The 12,077-nt window shown below is 45.1% G+C and overlaps 1 protein-coding gene across 1 annotated transcript in view; it reads left to right on the plus strand.

Moving 5' to 3' along the window:
- The first annotated feature begins 208 nt into the window (after positions 1-208).
- The window catches only part of Frs2 (fibroblast growth factor receptor substrate 2), a 60,927-nt gene continuing 49,058 nt past the window's right edge, over positions 209-12,077 (plus strand). Inside the window, exon 1 of the mRNA XM_051176204.1 lies at positions 209-269. The gene's annotated coding sequence lies outside the window, so the exon portion shown is untranslated. The remainder of the gene's footprint in view (positions 270-12,077) is intronic.

Here is a 12,077-nt window from a genome sequence, read left to right on the forward strand (position 1 = left end):
CGGGGCTGCGGGCGCCGGGCGGGCTCACAGGCCCCGCCCCTCGGGGGAGCCTGGCCGCTCCCGGCCGGGAGCAGTTCCGGTGGCAAAGCGCTGCCCTCCCCCGCTCCCCCGGAAGTGCTTGGGTAGGGTCCGGGCCGCCCAGAGGCCTGGTAGACGCCGCCGGCGGGGCTCGGTGGGCTGCGAGCGGCGGGGTCGGCCCCGGAGAGAGTGCGCAGCCCGCGCCCGCCGCCGCCGCCGCCCCGCGCCCTCGCAGCGGCCTGGCGCCGACGGTGAGTAGGCGGGGCGGCCGGGCGGGCGGCGGGCGGCTGCGGCTTCAGCTGTCGGGGTCCGGGACGGGGTCGCCGGCCGCCGGGGAGCGCGCGGGCCGCGGGCCGGGAGCGGGCGGGGTGGGCGGGGCGCGCCGGGCCGATCGCTCGCTCGCTCGCTCTCGGCGCTCGGGGGCCGCGCGCGCGCGGGCGCTGCGAGGCTGCACGGCCCGGCCGCCCGCGCTGCACGTCGGTGCCCGGCTGGGGTCGCCGCCTGGGTCTGTGCCCCCCGGCCCCCTCCTGGGCTCGGCGGTCCCCCCGTGTCCCCCCCCGGGTGTAGCCTCAGCCCCAGGGTGGGGCGCTCCCTGCGTGGATGCTGGCGGGCGGTCTGGTGCAGGGGCTTTCACGCATCCAGAGCTGCGTCAGGGCCGCCGATTGTCCGCCCAGGGCCACCGAGAGCTGAAACTGTTTGAAGTCGCTCCTTAGAGCAAAACAAAACAAAACAAAACCAAAACAAGCGGAGGAGAGTCGTAAATTCAGATGAGTTTCTCCCGTGTTCTTGCTGACGTTAAAAAGCAAAAAAGATGCTATTCTCTAAATCAGCCTTCCCGAATTCCCGAGCCCAGCCGAAGTCACAGTTGTAAGAGTTCATCCGGGACGTAGCACAAGTTGACTGCAAAGGGCTGGAGGACGGTACCCTTTCCTACCCCAGATTTGTTTACTTTCATACCTGGAACTGTCATTTCTTGAGCTTTTAAAAAAAATGTCCTCAGTTTCTCCTCAGAGCTGCTTTGTATAGTTCAGCTGTTGGCTGCTGCAACGCCCCGGAGGTTCCCACAGCTGGACAGTGGTGTGTGTTTGTTGATTTAAACGTTTAGAGTGTGTAGCTCGAATGAACTGAGAATTTTCTAGACGAGAAAATCTTGTAGGTAGTGTTAGTAAATGGAGTTTAGATGATAGACCACCGGTGAAAGGTTTGCAGGAAATAACGGAGATATTTTCCACTTTCATTGAGTTTTAAGTTATAATTAGAAAGTTGGTTTGTTGCAAATGACATGTGTTACCACAGTGTCAAGTATACATAAGTCATTTTCGTCAAACCAGTGACTTTATCTGCTGTTCTCATATTACGCTTATATTAGGGTCTATACTTTTTCTTTTCTGTGTCTATTTCTTCCTTTTTTGTATTTGTGTCATTCTCTACCACCAGAAGGGAAGATGATATTGTGGATAAGTTTGAAGTGACAAGTTCCACAAACTGTCTTATGCAAAGGAAAAATCATTTCATTAAAGAAGATTTCACAGTAATGTTAGAGGTTAACATTGGATGTCTTAGATTTCTCTTCATTTTTATTGTACTATTATCATTACTAATTTTTTGAGACCGGGTGTCTCTGAGCCTGGAGCTTGGAGTTTTGGCTGGGCAGTCTGGCCATCAAGTCCCAGGGTTCCTTCTGTGTTTGCTCTGTGTCCCCCAATTTTGGCCCAAGGGTTACAGACACATGCTGCAGACCTGGTTTTTAATGTGGGCCCTGTGGATCCTAGTTTAGGTCCTCCTGCTTGCTCAGCAAGCACTTCACTTGTGATCCATGTCCCCAGATCCCCAAATCTATGTCAAGTTCAGTTATTGATACTGAACTTTAAGTTTGTGAGAAAAAGATGAGTAAAGCTTAGTTGCACAGTTTTTAGATTTGGATAGAAATGGTGGCCTCTTATGTACCTGTGTAGAAGTACTCAACAGAGCCTAAGATTGGATGTTGAAACAGTCTGGAAAATTATTCGAGTTAGATTTGGTTATGAATTTGTACTCTGGATATAATGTACTTTGAAGGGGAAATTATGGGAGTTATAAAAAGCAAAAAAAGGAAATTTGTAAAAATCAGATACTTTCAGGCATTGTAAATTTTAACTATTGCTTGAGTCAATTCAAGTGATATTGCACATTTTCTGTGTGTCAGATACTTGTAGGGAACCGTGTAGAGGCAAATAAAGGCGAAGCCATTCTAACTTGAGAGTCATGTTTTGACAGTTTTCCAAGGTGTGTTGGAATTATGAAGAATTGAATTGCACTGTCTAGGAATACCAAACCTCCTTGGAATTGGGACTTAATTTGGAGGGAGATGTTGAGTGCTTCATGAAAAATACTATGCCAGCACTCTAAGTCACAAAGATTAAGGCTGGTCTTTAGATATTTGAACCTAGTGTGGGGTGTATATTTGTACAAAAGTTTATAGTATGAGTAACTGTCTGGCTGGATGTGTGGCATGCTTTGGGAGGCGAAGGAACAGAGGGTAGGTGATGGTAAGCTGTTAGCCAGAGTGATCCTGTTCACAACAAATGAAGACCCTCTGAAAACAAAAGAGGTGTGTGTAAACACTTAACCACATGGGTGTGTTTATATCAAGTTAGGGGTAGTAAAAAGGAAAATGTTCATCATGGAAAAGTGTAGAGACTGGTAACATTCAAGGGTGGGACAGTGCTGTTATTTATTGGGCACTTAGTTCTTTTATGTTATCTCAACAAGGAGAAGCTTCTTTCTGTTGAGACCCTCAGGGTCTCACATCTGAGTCTCAGATATGTTCAGTAACTCCCCCTAGAGTTATGCGACTAGCATAAGTCTCTATTTGAAGCCAGATCTGCCTTGTGGGAAAGTTGGTACTTCCCAATAAACTTGGACTCTATTTATTTGGTTTAAATTTTGAGACAGGGTCTCCTGTGTCTGCCGTAGGTCACTTTGCAGTTAAGTGTGACGTTGAACTTGTGATCCGAAGTCTCCGCCTCCTCTGTGCTTGGGGTCACAGGTGTATTCCATTGCATCCTGCTCTTACTAGCAATCTGAAATTAGTTGGTGATTGGTAGTTAAACTCTTTTAAACAAAGACTCCGGAGGTAGGATTTGGTGGATGAAGAAGGCCTTCCAAATTAAGAGGACAACAGTTTTGGAGATGAGAAGGCCCATGAGCTAGGGAAAAGTTAGGGTACCAGACGACCTGGGTGCTTTATTTTTGAAAGAGAGATGAAGTCTGAATGTAGTTGGGAGTGGATTGTGGAGCATGTTTGCATGCAGTATTGAGAAGTCCAGTGTTTGGGAGAAAACAAGATGTGTACGTTGTGATAGCTCAGTGTGCAGACGGGTTTATTATGGCGAGCTATTAATATCGACTGTGCACCCTGAGAGAGTTGTCAGTGGGAAGAGGACAAGGGCTCAGCAGGGTCTAGCGACCATCAGTAGGGAGTGGGGGCTTGATAGAAGAGGGTTACAAGAGGCAGGCATAGAAGTTACGCTTTCCGTCTGCGTGGTGTTGATGGTGGTACCGTTTCTAGGCTGTGAGCAACGAGTTGTATAATTAGGTTCTATTGTTTTAAGATGGGGTAAAGCCTCACATTCATAGCCCTGCCTTGATCTCTAGAGAAGCTGTGATTACTTGTGTGATTCCCAGGCCTGGTATGCCAGGATTTGAACACACTTACCTGTGGGCACTGCTTAGAGGTGGGAATGGAGGTCTGCAGAGAGAGTCAGAGCTAGACATGTACTAGAGGGGGAACACAAGTAGATGGTTCAGGTAGATATGCTAGTTGGCTCTCTGTCAGGAGATGCAAGTGCCAAGGGAGTGTGTAGCCGCCCAAGCCTGTGTTTAAATGGCATCTGCTTAAAACAGAAAGAGAAAACGCTAACTAGACTATTTTACGCAGTGGGTAATCTGTGTAGTTTCTTTGAACTATAAATTCAGATGGAGTAGGAAAAAGTTCTGTTCATTGAAATTCCAGTTGAGTGTTGAGATGACTAAGCAGGGAAAGGGGCTTGCCTACAAGTCTGATGACACAAGTTCTATTCCTGGCACCTGCATGGTAGAAGGAAAGAACCAGCTTTGCAAGTTCTCTGATCTCCACCTGCAGGCCATGATGCCCTCTCCCCCCACGGCAGACACAGACACTAAATCTGATTCCACTGGACTGTGTTGTTGCTCACCTTTAATGTCAGTACTCAGGAGGCAGAGGCAGGCAGATCTTTGTGAATTCCAGGCCAGCCAGGGCTACATAGTAAGTTCCTGTCTCAAAAACAAAGTAATGGAAACCCTAAAACACAAAGATAAAAAAATCCACTTGAGGCAGGCTGGGGATGTAGTTTAATTGGTAGATTTTACTTAGTATGCCTGAGGCTCTGGACTGTGGGTTAGACCAGGTCTGTACCTTTTCAAAGGCATTACTTGTGCTTTTCATTACAATGACTTAACATTGTACTTTGTAAAAAGTGGTATGTGTATATATATATATATCCCCCCCCTGGTTCTTTTATAATACGCTTTTTATTTTTGTGGTATCGGATCAAACCTGCAACCGCAGGCATGTATCTCAGATAGATGTACCAACAAACTCCATTCCCAACTCAATAGAAGTACTTTTTATTAGTGTGAATAATTTCATCTAAATTCACTGATTACCATAGAGGGATGAAAGAATAAAATACTCATATCATAGATTATATGTGAAGATTGTTTTGAGTTATAAATCTGTGGAATTCATGTCCTTTGCTTTTTAGATAGTTAAAAAGGAAGATGTTGTATTTTAACCTGTAAAACATTGTAATGGCTTGCAGAACCGAGGCTTAGGGTTGTACTTCTTAAAGCCAAGTTTGTTTTTAGTCAGAGTTGCTGTGGAAGCATTACTGTTTTCTTAAGAATTAGTATCTTCTGTTTTCGATGCATCCCAGGCACTAGGGATGTCCAAAGGGTCCTGCAGCAGTGTGTTTGGAGGCAGGAGGCTGTGTGCATGCTTTTTCCAGGCTGCTTGGTTTAGTTTCAGTGAGCTTGGTATTAATGGGGCAAAGGTCAGGAGTTCCATTTAGCTTTAGTGTGAGTAATGGCCAAGGATACACCTCTCACTCCCATCAGCCATCTCGGAAATGCCTTGGTTGTCATTGGTCACAGTGCCTGGATGAAAGTGTGGCTCTGGCTCTCTGCTCCTGGGAAAGCTTAGCTTGATGGTTGGGGATTGTCTGGGATGTACAAATGTGACTTTAAATTCTTGACCTGTGACTCTGGGAGAGTTGATAATTGTTTTCAGCAAGTTCTATAACTGTTTCCCTGGGGGTGGGGGATGTGCTCACCAATGAGACGGGTGGTTCTCACATGGTCAAGTGTGTAATAATGTCATCCTAGGACACCGTTGTCACTGGCTGTGTGGAGTGAGACTGTAGTCTGCTTTTTATAAGGCTGAATATTTAAGAGATAATCTTTATCCCCTAAAATTATCATTTACCAATTTTGAAGGGAACACCTTAGTTCTTTGATGAAATAGTAGTGATTGTATAGCTTGTTTGTATAGCTTCTTTTTCTTTTCAAGTAGCCTCTCGTGTACGTAGTACAGGTTGGTCTTGAACCCTCTGTTAGCCAAGATTGCCTCGAAACTGGTGACACTTCTGCTTCACCTCTGAATGCGCCACCATCCCGGACACGAGTGTGTGTGTTTTGGGCAGAATGAGGGCTGGCAGTGCTATGCTGGTCTCGCTTAGGTGGTATTTGGGGTGTTGGAGAGAGAGGAGTGTTCATCTTACATGTTTATGCTCGTTCAAGTTAGGTTGAGGGTCCACCCTGCCCTGACTCTGAAGCCCGAAGAGCCACCGTGCGTACACACACAGGCAGTACTTACAGCACACTCCGAGGAGCAGTGCAGACTGTTGGCAGCTGCTCTTAGCTAACTGGGACGAACTTGGTGAACTGGTGGGTTGCGGTGCTGCTGTAAGTCTGTCAGCCAACATGATTGGTTAACTTGCCTTTGCCATAATGAAACGAAATAGCAGAAACCGACTTTCCTTCTCCCTGTGCAGGAAAGACGGAAGCTAGAGTGAGGAAAACCTTTCTGTTTACTATAGCAAGGAAGTCTTGTACAAATAAAATACTAGTATTCAAAACGGCCTCTCGGGAAAGGGAAGACTGAAGCGCTGTGCATGATGGGTGATGCACATGGAGCCACAGAAGTCTTCCTGAGGGTGCAGACAGTCCTTGACAGGGGTGCTTCTGGAAATGGCGTCAGTGTCTAGATGAGACACTTTCTGAGTCCTTGTTCACCTGGGGTGAGGGAGGGACGCAGGCTTTTAAGGGGGAAAACCTGTCCTAGGCTGCTGAATCAAGATGGAATATTAGGGCCAAGTGGTGGCGCACACCTTTAATCCCAGCACTCGGGAGGCAGAGGCAGGTGGACCTCTGTGAGTTCGAGGCCAGCCTGGTCTACAAGAGCTAGTTCCAGGACAGGCTCCAAAGCAATAGAGAAACCCTGTCTCAACCCCCCCCAAAACAAAACAAAATAAAAAACAAACAAACAAACAAAAAAAAAAACCCTTAACATTAGTTTCCTTAGAGTATTTCAGCTTGGATAATTTAAAAACTTTGGGCGATCTGTAGAAATCCTTGAATTTGTGTTGGGATACCTAAGACAAAATGTTGAGGTTAAGTTAGAGCAGCCCAAATGCCTTGGAGTTTTGCTGCCTTACATATTAAAGATGGTGTTGGTGTAGAATTTTCCTTTATGTAATTGTTTCTGGCAACCTGAAAAAAAATCATATGTAATTCATTTATTTTAATACTGCTGAGTTTTTTTTTGTTTTGTTTTGTTTTGTTTTTTTTCTACCAAGCATTCCCAATGGCAAATGAGTTGGATGAGAATCCTCAAACATCTAGGGAAACAGCCCAAATATTCCTTTTATAAGCTGAAAGTCTTTGATGTTTATAAAGTCTTATTTTGCTTTTAAAATTTGCACTGATTCTGTATTTTGTCTTCTATGTATATGAATAGGACCAGTGGTTCATCTTGAACACAGCCTGCCTTGTATTAGAGTTTAGTAAGAACTGCTCTCTTTCTCTCTCTCCCTTTCCCTCTCTCTCTCTTTCTTTCTCTCTCTCTCTCTCTCTCTCTCTCTCTCTCTCTCTCTCTCTCTCTCGCTCATTCGCTCTCCCCCTCCCCCTCTCTCTCCCCTCCCCCCTCTCTCCCTTTCTCTTTCTTTCTCTCGTGTGTGTGTGTGTGTGTGTGTGTGTGTGTGTGTGTGTGTGTGAGAGAGAGAGAGAGAGAGAGAGAGAGAGAGAGAGAGAGAGAGAATAGAAGTTGATTCTCCCTACTCCTCTGTAATCCTGTCCCTGCTGGCCAGAAACTTAGGGCAACCCTTCTGCCTCAGCCTCTCGGTGCTGAGTTTATGGGCATGAGCCGTCATGCCTGACTTTGATGATTTTATTATACTCTTGTGGCAGTTATGCCTATCTTCTGGTTTTGTAAATTAAGGCTCAGAGACAGAGCTGGTAAAAGGTAGCAGTGGAATGCAAACCCCAGCATGTGAGACTTTTTATTGGCTACGGTTGCTTTTGAAATTGCTGTTAATGTTTATATTACTTGTACTATTAAATGCACACATATCTATGATTGCTAGCTGAAGTAGATTACTGAAAAGGTAGTAATTCCAGTATAAGTATATATTATAATATCTATTTATTGTGAATGTAGATATAATGCATATATATATATATACTAGACATAATTGTATGTAATTGTTGAGAGCTTAAGGCTCATATGGAGAGAGTTCCTGCTATTTTGTATAGCTTCAGCTCTTCATAGAGCCTTTTATGTAGTAAAGAAAGTCTAAAAGCATCACGTGATGGAGGTTAGCAAGGTAGATATTTCAGGTGTCAGTACAGTTCTTTTCCTAGTTGTTAAACGGTAGTCAGGGATGGAGAGTTGGTTCAACTGCTAAGAGCACTTGTGGGGTTGGAGAGACGGCTCAGGGGTTAAGCTCACTCACTGACTGCTCTTCCAGAGGTCCTGAGTTCAATTCCCAGCAACCACATAGTGGCTCACAACCATCTGTAATGAGATCTGGTGTCCTCTTCTGGCCTGCAGGGATACATGTGGACAGAACACTGTATATGTTATAAATAAATCTTAGAAAACAAAACAAACAAACAAAAAGCCAGAGCTAAATTTATGGGCGGGCGGAAGGGGGGAGCACTTGTTTCTTCCAAAGGACTCAGGTTTGTTTTGTTCATTTTATTTATTTATTTTTTCTGAGACAAGGTTTCTCTGTGGGTAGTTCTGTCCTGGGAACTAGCTCTTGTAGACCAGGCTGGCCTGGAACTCACAAGCTCTGCCTGCGTCTGCCTCCCAAGTGCTGGGATTAACGTGCATGTGTGCATGCGCCCCCCCCCCCCAGTCGGGCAGGACTCAAGTTTGATCCTGGCACCTACATGGTGGCTGTCAAATGTCTTTTATCCAGGGCACTCTGTGCCCTCTCTGAACTCCATGGGCAGCAGGCATTGGTGTTACGTTGCTATTGGGGTGTAATGCTGGTTAGTATTTCCCTTTGGGTTAGTGAATTTTAGTTGAAGCTGGGCCATTATCCAGATTCATCCTTTTTCTTTTGAGATTTGTGTCTCTACTGCAGCCCTTTTGAGGAGCTGGGGTTATGGGCCTGTGCCACTTCTAGCTCTTAGGCTGACTCAGTGCTGGAAGGACCATGAGTCAATCTACTGACTGGTCCAGTAAGTGGTTCTTGGGAAGGGATCTTGATTTTAGGTATCGAGAGCCATGCTGTCCTTAAATGTAACATAATGAATTAAAACTGCTTTCTTTTTTACCTTTTCTTCGTTTCCTTGTCCTCCCTCCTCCTTCCCTTCCCTCTCCTTCCCCATTCTATCTTTATTTACTCAATTCATCATTCATTCATTCATTCATTCACTCATTCAGTTGAGGCAGGGTTTCTTTTGATAACCCTGGCAGGCCTGGAATTCACTGTGTAGACGAGGCTGGTTTAAAACTCAAAGATCCTCCTGCCTCTGCCTCCCAAATGCATCATCGTGCCTGGCTTCTTTTTAATTTTTAAAGCAGGGTATAGCTTTGTAACCTACATAGGCCTGGAATTCACTATGTAGCCCAAGCTGGCCTCAAACCCTGGTATTGCTTCTGTCTCCGCCTCCCAAGTGCTGATACCATAGGTGTGTACCACCACATGTGGGCTCAGACACGTGATTTAGTGCTGATACCATAGGTGTATACCCTATAGGTGTATACCACCAAGTGTGGCTAAGACACATGTGATTTAGTGCTGTGACATGACAGTCTAGAGTACTAGATCCTTTGACTGTAGTAGCCACTTATATATTGAAATTGAACATGTGTAAGAAAATCCTTTATTTAAATCTGTTTTCTGTCAGGGAAGGAGGAAGGAAACTGTTGCTTATCAGATTATGCAAGTGTAGGCGTTGGGTTCAAAACTTCAGTTAAACATGATCTGAAAATTAATACTTTCATTTAAATGGAAGCCCTTTATTAAAGCTTGAGTTAAACACATTGTATTCAGCCTAAGGACCGCCATTTTCCTTTAAGTTGTTTTGTGATTTTGGGCTGGAAGGATGGCTCAGTGGTTAAGAGCACGTCTTGCTCTCCTAGAGGATCTGAGTTTAGTGTTCAGCACCTGTGTCAGGCAGCTCACAACTGCCTGTGGCTCTGTGTGGCATATTCCCTCTTTCATTAGCTAAATAAAAGTTCGAAAGAGTTGACTAGTACACTTCGTAGTGTGTATTTAATTTCTCATTTTGAAGACTCATATGAAGTTTCACTGGGATTGTTGCTGGAAACTAGGGTCTCTGGAAAAAGTGACATTTAATCAGAAGCCTAAAAGATTGAGAACAGGGAGATTGGGGGTGGGAGTATGCCATGCCTGGAGAATAACACGTTTGACCATAGAGACATGTGTTATATGTGTGGTGGATCCCTACAGGGCCTGAGGTGTGCATGGCCACCAGACGTGTTGCCATGAACTTTGAATATTTTGTGGTGAGTGGTGGTTAATCTCTGTTGTCTGCTCTCTAGATTTATCTGTGGGGAATTACTTTGATTAGTAATCCCCTAGTGCCTGGCAAGGTTCCCCAGCCTAGGATCCTGGACAGAACAAGGAGGAGGAGGAGAAAGTGAGTTGAGCACTAGCGCCCCTCTCCCCAGACAGAGTAGCCTGCAGACCAAACTGGCCTTGACTCACAGAGCTCCGCCTGCCTCTGCCTCCCCAGTGCTGGGATTAGAGGGGGCACCACCCGCCCAGCTCTCCACTTCTTCACAGTGGTTATAGTGTAACCAGTTGTCCTCAAATTTAGTGATGACTTCTCCACCTCCTGTAATCTTGAGCTCTGATACAAAAATATACGCTTCCTCCTTTTTTTATTTAATTTATTATTTTACATGTCAATCCCAGTTCTCCCTCCCTCCCTCCCTCCCTCCCTCCCTCCCTCCCTCCCTCCCTCCCTCCCTCCACGCTTCCTCCTTTAAGTTGCTTTTGCCAGGATATTTTATCGTTGCAACAGGAAAAATAAGAGAGAAGAGTATCTTGTAAAACTAGGCAAAAACCCCGCAGATAAGCCTTTAGGAGTGAACGAGCCATTTTGGAGGCAGAGGGAATGTCATTCCATTCAGGTGAAGTTTATGAGAATATAAAATAACAATAGATGAAAATGAAGATTCAGCAAGTTTAGAAAAATATTACTATTCTGAATAAAATAACTATTTGGAAAGTTTCCTTTTCTTTAATTCTGGGGATAAAATCCACGGCCACCCACATTCGGGTGAAAGCTGTGCCACTAGGCCAGACACCCCAAGCCTGGAGATAATTTGCTTTTATTTTTTTTAAAATAGGGATTTCATGCTATTTATAATCCAACTTTTTTTTTAAAAAAAGACATATGTATATGTCTGCAAGTACATTTGCATACCAGAAGAGGGCACTGGATCCCACGGAATTCCGTTATAGACAGGTGTGAGCCACCATGTGGGTGCTGGGGATTGAACTCAGGAGCTCTGGAAGGACAGCCAGTGCCCCTAACCACTGAGACATCTCTCAGCCCATAACCCCAACTTCTTAAATTACCATCTTTAGCGAAACTGGGATCACATAACTATATATATATATATAGTTTGAAAAAATGGTAACAGCAAAGGGTTTCTGAATGTGCAGCAATCTAGAAATAACTCAGAATGGAACATATAAGGAATCTGAGGTGTTTGTCAGTGCTTGTCCTTGACATGACAGCTTCATGCAGCCCTCACTCTGAACATACAGCGTGCTCACTTTACGCTGTGTACACCACTGCCTGGAGAAACCAATGAGTGGTCCCCAAAACCCCTCGTCTGAGTCCAGCTGGGTGTGTTCCCAGCACAGGGCTTTAACCACCCCCACAGAAACACAGTGGGTTCATTACTGCAAACGGACTTTTCACATTTCCCTACCTTCATTCCTCGGGGTGTGTCAAATTAGGACATTTTGGGGTTGTATTGATCTAGAATGCTTAAACTTAAAAAGCTGGAGTTGTTGACGTAAGTGTCATTAAAAGAAAATTTTAAAGATGATTGACTGCTTGGTGGTCGTGCAAAGACCCGGGTTCAGTTCCCAGCACACAGATGGCAGCTAGCAACAACCATTGTAACTCCAATTCCAGAGGATCTGACCCCTCTTCTGGCCGCCAAGAGTAGCAGGCGCACACATGGTACACATACATCCATTTATGAAAATAAATCCTTTAAACATAGTTAAATGAGCTGGGTAGTGGTGACACACCACTGTGTCTCAACCCCCCCACCAAAAAAGAAAGTTAAATGAACTTGGTTTGGGAGTGTGACAGAATTTCCAACAAATTCTGAAATGGCCTAAATATATTTATTCCAGAAAAGCTGGAAAATAAAACAGTGACCCACACACAACAGCAAGAATACAGACACAAAACAGCGAGAATACAGACAGACACTCAACAGCGAGAATACAGACAGACACTCAACAGCTACTCGACAGCAACAGTGAAATGGACAC

Source organism: Phodopus roborovskii, unplaced genomic scaffold, assembly GCF_943737965.1.
Source record: "Phodopus roborovskii unplaced genomic scaffold, PHOROB, whole genome shotgun sequence".
Lineage (NCBI taxonomy): Eukaryota > Metazoa > Chordata > Mammalia > Rodentia > Cricetidae > Phodopus > Phodopus roborovskii.